The sequence below is a fragment of the Triticum dicoccoides genome, chromosome 6A (genome assembly GCF_002162155.2).
Source record: "Triticum dicoccoides isolate Atlit2015 ecotype Zavitan chromosome 6A, WEW_v2.0, whole genome shotgun sequence".
NCBI classification, from domain to species: domain Eukaryota; kingdom Viridiplantae; phylum Streptophyta; class Magnoliopsida; order Poales; family Poaceae; genus Triticum; species Triticum dicoccoides.
In genome coordinates, this window is record NC_041390.1 from 503,697,003 (window position 1) to 503,706,549 (window position 9,547).

The following is a 9,547-nucleotide window of genomic DNA, read 5'->3' on the forward strand; positions in this document are numbered from 1 at the left end:
TATCTCTGGGCCCTCTCGGTAATGCACATCACTTAAGCCTTGCAAGCATTGCAACTAATGAGTTAGTTGTGGGATGATGTATTACGGAACGAGTAACGAGACTTGCCGATAACGAGATTGAACTAGGTATTGAGATACCGACGATCGAATCTCGGGCAAGTAACATACCGATGACAAAGGGAACAACGTATGTTGTTATGCGGTCTGACCGATAAAGATCTTCGTAGAATATGTAGGAGCCAATATGAGCATCCAGGTTCTGCTATTGGTTATTGACCGGAGACGTGTCTCGGTCATGTCTACATAGTTCTCGAACCCGTAGGGTCCGCACGCTTAACGCTACAATGACAGTTATATTATGAGTTTATATGTTTTGATGTACCGAAGGTTGTTCGGAGTCCCGAATGTGATCACGGACATGACGAGGAGTCTCGAAATGGTTGAGACATGAAGATTGATATATTGGAAGCCTATGTTTGGATATCGGAAGTGTTCCGGGTGAAATCGGGATTTTACCGGAGTACCGGGAGGTTACTGGAACCCCCCGGGGGCTTAATGGGCCTACATGGGCCTTTGTGGAAAAGGAGGGAAGCAAGGGAAGTGTGGGGTGCGCCCCCCCCAGTCCCAAACCAAATTGGTTTAGGGCAAAGGGGGCCGGCCCCCCTCTTTCCTTCTTCCCCCCCTCCCAAGTCCTATTCCAACTAGGAAAGGGGGGGGAGTCCTACTCCCGGTGGGAGTAGGACTCCTCCTGGCGTGCCCCAAGGCTGGCCGCACCTCTCCCCCCTTGCTCCTTTATATACAGGGGCAGGAGGGCACCTCTAGACACACAAGTTGATCAAGTTGATCGCCTCTTAGCCGTGTGCGGTGCCCCCCTCCACCATAGTCCAGCTCGGTAATACTGTAGCGGTGCTTAGGCAAAGCCCTGCTTCGGTAGAACATCGACATCGTCACCACGCCGTCGTGCTGACGAAACTCTCCCTCAACACTCGGCTGGATCGGAGTTTGAGGGACGTCATCGGGCTGAACGTGTGCTGAACTCGGAGGTGCCGTACGCTCGGTACTTGATCGGTCGGATCGTGAAGACGTACGACTACATCAACCGTGTTGTGCTAACGCTTCCACTTTCGGTCTACGAGGGTACGTGGAAAACACTCTCCCCTCTCATTGCTATGCATCACCATGATCTTGCGTGTGCGTAGGATTTTTTTTGAAATTACTACGTTCCCCAACAGGATAGGCCTCCATTTCACACACATTGCATGCAAAATTTTGTTTGAGATGTCATCGACACATATTCCCACAAATAATTCATGAAATCCACCCCCCACCCCCACCCCAAAACAAAAACCACTAATGAACGCGGTTTGTATCTCTCACACACACCCACGTAGGTGGGGGATGTGCACGAAGAGAAGAGGTGCATGCACGACGCACGTACTCCCATCTCTTTCCCAACCACACCCGCGCGGGTACACGGTGGAGCATATTTCTATACGAAAAAGGCAACCCACGTGGTAATTTGGCACGTGTACTGGTTGTCCACTTGGTGGAGGGAGGATCGTCTACCACGGGTGAACAAACAAATTGTGACTTGACGTGTTATGTTAAAAAAAGAGGCAAACCATGCGGGGCCTACCTTAGAGGCAAGGCTCTATACACTGGAGTACTTTTGATGTGTCCCGTCAACTCGCAGAACAAGGAGAAGCTTGCTTAGTACGCCGTCTCCCCCGCCCACGGGCGCGGTGGCTCGCAGGATGAGGTGAAGCTTGCTTACTACGCCTTACGCCCACTCCCTCGCCCATGCGCGGTGGCTCGCAGGACGAGGAGAAAAATTTACTACTCCCTCCGTTTACTCCTCGTCCCTACTACCTTGGTTATAGAGATTATATCATATTGTTTGGAATATATATGTCCTTTACTAGATTTCAATATGAACTACTAGTACATACTCCAAACACTGATGTATATAGACGTATTTTAGAGTGTAGATTCACTCATTTTGCTCCGTATGTAGCACTCTCCCTCGCCCCTCGACCCTCGCCCATGTAGTGGACGTGCAACAATTCATTCGGTCTCATATAGCCAGAACGATATATACTGCACTACCATTATTGCTCGACTTCCCGAAGAGGCGAAGAGCCAATCGCAATGTCAATATTTTGGAGATGCCAAGCGCAAGGTTATAGGAGAACGAGTAGTAGGTGCCGCGTCATTTATAAATAAAGTTTTTTTCTTTAGTGGCACGTACACAATATGATAGGTTCATATGGAGAGAAAAGGAAACCGCTCCACTATATACATAGTCAGGACGGGCCAGCCTACACGGTTGCTTGCTGGGGTTGCTCTCTTCACACTCTCTCGCACAAAACGACTGTGTCCACATCTCTAACATCCCTGCAGATCACGTCCACTTGGGGAAGGGGTGGATGTTTAGTGTAGATGCGGTGGCCGTCGCCGACGGCGAAAACCCACTATCGGCACGTCCCGATCAGGGGTCCCTGCCGTTCTCTCTCACAAAGCCGGTGAGGTTGCCTTCGTCCCTTGCTCACTGCCGCGACGTGGGCAGTTGCCGCCTCCCGCCTCCCTCCTCAAGGTTGAGCTACTTCCCTCAGGTACAACCCCCTTTACAGCCGGCTTGCACCACTGCTCCAGCTGCCCACATCACTCCATGTGGATATTTCTCTACTTCTTTGCCCCGCACATACCTCTACTGGCTTCTACGTACTGTATTTGTGATGAGTTTATGTCTCATCAACTAGTCCCAGTAATCTTATTCTAATCATGCTTGTTCAATTTCTTTGCCACAGGGATGCTCATCTCGATTTTGGTGAAACTACACAAAATGATCCGATGGTCAAAAGGTTGCAAACTTCATTTATTAGGAAGCTCGAATGTTGCCAGCAAATTGAAGCCTGGTCAGGGTTCACGGTTCAAGGGCTAGGGATTGCATGGATTGTTTTTTTCTTTAGCTGCCTCTGTTCCAAAATAAGTGTCAACTTTAGTAGTAGTACAACTTTGTACTAAAGTTTGCACAAAGTTGAGAAACTTCTTTTGCAACGGAGGGAGTACATATTTGCTATGATATGTCAATCATTGAGATGCAATAGCATGCATGTTAGTCTCCTTTGTATTTGATGAAATGTTGCAACGGGCAACCTTGGACGCAAGATACATGTAATAGAAGCTGGAAGCTTCATAGCATTGTACAAATTTATCTCGCTGATAAATTACAGTACGTACTATACTAGTACTTCCTCCGTTCCTAAATATAAGTCTTTGTAGAGATTTCACCATGAACCACATGCGGATGTATATAGATGCATTTTAAGTGTAGATTCATTCATTTTGTTCCGTATGTAGTGGAATCTCTACAAAGACTTATATCTACTAGTAATAGCTAGCCCCCACTACTAGGAATTCTCTATCCTCTCCTTGAGCCACGTCATCAAAATTGATGTAGCCGTTAGATGAAGTAAATTAGTCCATAATAGCCATCTGATCTTGACGTTGAGAGGCTCCGCAGTAAGCCACATGCAAGCATGCAGAAATACCGTGCCACATGCATGTGAGTGGGTTTTAAATGACATCAACATGTCTGCATGCAAGCATGCACCGGTAGCATGCATGTAAGTGAGCTTTTAAGTCCCATTAACATGTCAAAAAGAAAAATATAATCCCATTATGCAGTAGGAGTTGGCTGATCTTTTTTCCTTATGTGGGATGATCTAAATGATGATGGGAGTTTATTTAGTTTGGCTACCACATTTGTCATGCGGTTATAGAGTTTTTTTTGTTCTATGAAATCCATAATTTTGCGCAGAGAGATATACCGCTGTTCCGCGCCAACGCGCGGGGACTCATCTAGTAATATTTAGGAACGGAGGGAGTACTATGTAAAGAGTTAGGTGTCGCACAGTGATAGTGTGAGGTGGGCCATGTAATCACTGAGCCTGCGTGTTTTCACTGCTCTTGCACGCCTCCGTTGTAAGAATGGAGAAAATTGTAATCTAGTAGTAGTAGTATACCTCCTTTCGCCGAAAGCGTGGGACATCCGGCAGTCCTACCACCTCAGTAATAAAGACCAATGAGCCATCTAATCACATAGACCCAGCAGTAAGTTGGACGGACGAAGCAACCATCACTCTTGCGCCAGTGAGAGGTCGCGTCCGCTCTGCCCGGGCATGAATGCGGCACCGATTCTTTGGAGCGGCGCTGACCGTTTTGGGCAGGAAGCGCGCATGGGCGATGGAGGGGCTTTGGGTGGGCCAGGCTGGTCAGGAGCAGGCATGGCAGCTGTCCGCATGTCCCTACCGGACACGCCCGGAAACAAGAGGATGCACCGACTGTCGCGGCTAAAATCGTACACTACACCACATCTCTCTGTAGGAGTAGGTCGATCTGTCGCTCTCTTTAACACACACATGGTGTTAAACACACACACACACACGCACACGCACGCACCTTGGTCCCGTTGCACCTTCTAACATTACTTATTACACCTAGACGGAGGGAGTAGTAAGTATACGAGATACGGTGGCACATCGACTTAAGTCGAATACAAGTGCCCAAAATTTGTGTGCATGTTATAATAAGGATTCACTTAAAATAGTACGTGAGCGAACAGAGGGATCAATTGGACAGTGTTCCCGAGCAGTAGCGAGATGTGTGAGGTAAGATACACTGCTGGCGCTTTTAATTTTTCTTATTAATTTGTTTGTTTCACCCTCTGACTGGTGGGACCCAACGTACTACGTGGAGAGAGGTAAGGTGACTAAGGCTGCATTATTTCTGCACCACTGTGGATAGTCTTACCACCAAAGCCACATGACATGATTATGATTGAAATCCCAATGACTCCCACACACACAAAAAAACACGGCATGCTTGTCACACAAATGCAGGAATGTATAAAAGGTTATTTCCCTCTCGTTGAACATAACGGGAGGGTTGTGTAGCTGGTTAGCCTGTTCGCTCACTCTCTCGCCCTCTCCCGCTGGAGCCTCAGCGCTTGTAGTTGCTCTCTTCACACTCTCTCGCCCTCTCCAGATCTAAACAAGACTTCATTGGCCTCTCTCTCCCCTCACTGCTGCTCAAAGAGCCGGCAGGATCCGTCCGCCGGGAAGGGAAGGAGGCTTAACGCTGTCGCCGTCGGCGAGGGACTACCGGCGCAGCTATTCACTTTCCACCCAACGGCGACACGGGAGGGCCTCCGACCCCTTCTTCTTCACCGCCGTCCCATCGTCCACCGAACCACGCCCCAAGAACCTTAATGTATAATTTACTTACTCCACATGCATTTCTCTAGCTGCATGTATACCATGAATCTAGGACGTGGTTCGAAGAGGAAAGTAGTGGGGGAAAGTAGTGGGAAAAGTTGTACATAGCATGAATCTAGGACGTGGTTCAAAGAGGAAATGAAGGGGGAAAGTTGTATAGCATTAATCTAGGACGTGGTTCAAAGAGGAAAGGAATGGGGGAAAGTAGTGGGGAAAGTTGTATCGCATAAATCTAGGACGTGGTTCAAAGAGGAAAGGAAGGGGCGAAAGTAGTAGTTCAAAAAGGAAAGGAAGGGACAAGGCTGTAGAGTTTGAGCAGGACTAGATTTGCTGTGCTCACATAGGGAAAGGCACCTAAAGATAACAAAACTGGGACCAACACAAATATGCTCCTTGGTTGCTTGTTCTTTGTTGCAACAGACTGTGCATAACCACAGTACATCGGTAGATGCACATGGTGCTGGTGCATCCACTGTCACGTGCAACTCATTAGCTGTTGTTAATCTAAGGCCCTGTTTGGTTAAAAACTCCCTAGTCCCTACCTGCTGGGTTCCAGGGACTAAACATGGACTAGAGGTTATTAAATGACATGCTAAAAGACCATGTTACCCCTAGTAATGAGCTAATAGAGACAAGGTGCGATGCGTGGTAGGGGCAACTGTTGGGAAAAGTCCCAAAAAGACTCCCTCGGGGTCTTCTTTCTTTAGTCCCAAATGCCCACTTTTAGTCCCTAAAAGTCCCTCCTCTTTGGTTTAGATGGGACTGACACGGAGTTTTTTTAGTCCCTACACCAAAATGTCCCTGTAAACAAACACCCTCTAATAATGCCGCTGGAAAATTGATGCAATGCCATAGTTAAAAGCAAATTACATGTTTAACAAATTTTATTGTTAATATAATATCTATGCTAATATTAATCAATGCCACCGTTTGAGAAATGCTACTGTCTTGCTTTCTTTCCCATTTAGATAAGGTAGATGCTTCTTTTTGTTGGCTTCTGTGTCATCCACCGTTATTGACCACTAATTGTTTCCTTTGCACCTCTGTGTAAACAGGGTTATCTGCTTCACCTCGTTGCCATTGTGACCTTTTGTTGCACTGCACAAAACACTTTTGTTTTAAGAGTGTTTTGTGCAGTTCAACCAAAATGTCACACCGACAACGTTGCTTGATTGCTTGATCTTAGTGGAACTGCACAAGAGGAGATCTTACTTCCTATCTGTTAAGGCGAATTTGGTTCAGATCTTCTTCTTCTGAGTTGTTTGAATTCCGCATCATGAGAGGTCAGTACTAGCATTCTTTCACATGATTCTGCAGTGTGCATTCATATGTTGTGCTACTTGTATGATAATGTTGCTTGATTTTAGTGAATTGCACAAATGGAGACAAGACTTCCAATCTGTATGTGCACCGTAATATCCCATTGAGGTAAGATAAGGATATTTCACAACTGCTGGCCTATATTTTGCCACTTTCATCAGAAAATTAAGTTTAGTACTATACTTTTGCTCCCTAATTGACATGCCAAATCTTACATTGAAGGCCAAGCTTGTTTGTTATTAAACCAAGTGATGAAGGGGAAGAACAAGGGTAAGAAAAACAAAATCAACTCCCGGTGCTGTAATGAAGCACCGGAACTGTGATGACACAAGTAATGATATAGTTTTGCATCTTAATTTATTGCTATGGCTGGAACAAGCAATTGTTTTGCCACTGATTTGGTGCCACTCTTAATGTAATATGTAATTATCTCTACTTGTGCAACAAGGGATCTTCTTTGAAGATACCATATATTTTAGTGGAACTGCACAAGAAGATGTTGGAAACATTAAACTAATCGAGGAGTATATAGTAAGCATGGCCACCACCATAGATTGCAACAGATGGTTCCGGAGAATTGCTTCATCTGTATGCTCTACACAATAAGCCTCCTGACAAAGGTTGGTACTCGCCCACTGATTTCATCCATATGATTGAGCTTTGTCATCTCTATTGGTGTTGTGCTACTGTTTAGGTACTGTCATGAAAAAGTGGTATTGTCCTTGAGAAGTGCTTCATCTGTGCTGTTTTAAATATTTCCTTTCCTTTTTTTTGAGCAAACAGTGATGCTAGCATTTAGTAGTCCTCTTGTCTTTGCACAACAGGATCATCTTCCTCTAAAGAAGAATATGGAGTACGTGAAGTGACTAGTTCCGATTATGCCAGGATGAAGAAGCCTTGTCTATCTTATCATTAGAAGGAGCAGTTGAAGGATGGTTACATTACTCCCCACAAGACCAAACTAACTTTAGCTCAGAAGGACTGACAAAATCTCCATTTTTTTGCTGTGATGCGCGAGTACAATGTTGTTCTAGGATTCTTTCTGGTGAGTTCCATTTTTCTAAAAGTGTGCTCTACCTGGACCATGTATGTGCCTATTGAAACTGTCAATTAATAGTATAGTTTGCTCTATACTAATCACTTTTTTGTATTTGTGCAAACAAGGGTGCTCAGCTTGATTTCAATGGGAACTGCACAAAATGTTCATGAATACATCAAATCATTCATTGCCACCACAAGAAAGGAGGTGCCGATACGTTCAAGGCGTTGCAACATATAAGGGCGAAATCATATAAGCTACGCGGGAATTTGGTTGATTTTGGTGGAACTGCACAAAAAGAACAGCTGGTTTATTTAGCAGGAGGTTCCATGTCAATGTCCGAAGTGATGGCAAACCCTGCCCATTCCACAATCGTAGGCATTTGATATTTTGGAATGGGACAACCTTGTCAAATTTTGCTCATTGATTTTAGCAAGACATGCGTTCGATATTTTCGAATGGGACGCCCTTGCTGTCAGCAGCGTCGATCAATTTTTCTTTATTCTTTAGTTGTGAAGTAAATATTGCCTCTGACATGTGAGTCACTGAGATGCATAATCATCAATTGTTTTGAATGTTCTCTATGAATTTCCAGGCCTGTGTGTTTGATTGCAATGTACAGAAACGCTAAAAACCAGCTCAAACTCTTTGTACTCCTTCTGTTCCTTTTTACTTCGCACATTGTGAATGTGCATACTTTTTTGTATAAGATTGGTCAAAGTAGAGATACTTTGACTGTAGACAAAACTTGTATGCAGACTAGAAAGGACCGGAGGGAGTACATGTGAAACTGCTGCAAACGAGGCGATCACCCTGGGAATAATGCTAGTACATATTGTTTTGCATGTTCATCCAATGCCAGTGATATAGGAATTCAAACTAATAAAAATAAATTCATTCATACACGGTCGGATTTCATATAAGCATGCCAGATTTCATTACATTTCATACATTCTTCAACTGAAAAGGGGTGCGCTGGAGGTATAATTAATTAACCAAAGCTACCCACCTGTGTCCCGCTGAGCCAAACAGAAGCTTCAGTGACTTAACTGGAGGTGCAGTTGTGTAACTGACATGTGGCCTGTTGGGCCCATGTGTCAGTCAGCCAACTGCACCAGCAGTTAAGTAGAAGCAGCGTTACTCTCCAACAGAGCTCCCCGACTCCACGTCGCCGCCAAGAAGCTAATCGGCCATCAATGGTCAACCCGCCTAGCTTGGCTTCAACAGGAGGGTAGCAGCGGTGACCTTACTTGGACCCGAGCGGCGGCGACCTACCGTGTTCTACTCTTCCTCGTTTTTTGTGTGCCGCGGCCTCGTTGGCAGCGGGGCGGGGCCTCGGCGGAGCCGGCGTTGTCCTCTGTCTCGTTGCCGGCGGGCGGCGCCTCAGCGGAGCGGTGGAAATCCTCCCCCGCGTTGCCGGCAGGGTGGGGCCTCGGTTGAGCCGGCGATGTCCTCTGCCTTGTTGTTGGTGCGACGGGGCCTCGGCGGAGCCGGCGGTGTCCTCTGCCTCGTTGTTGGCGCCGCGGGGCCTCGGCGGAGCAGGGCCTCGTCGACGCCAGCGGAGCGGGGACTCGTCGGAGCCGGCATTGTCCTCTGCCTCGTCCTCGGTCTCGCCAAACAGCGCCTCGCCCGCAGCCTCCGCCACCCGCATGCGGTCCCGCCAGCGCTCGAGGCGGCCCTTGCGGGCGGAGCGGTACGAGTCAAGCAACGCCTCCTTCTCCGCCCGCTCCGCGGTGATCTGCTCCTCCGCCCGCGGGTGCTCCTGGAGGAGATGGTGGTTGTAGGCGGCATCGGCCTGCGCCTCCCGGAACTGCTCCTGACGCATCTGCCTCACACTGTCCATATATTGGGCAGGGGCCTCGCCAATGGTCATGGTGAAATGCACCGGCGAGGATGGCGCGGAGGAGGGGGT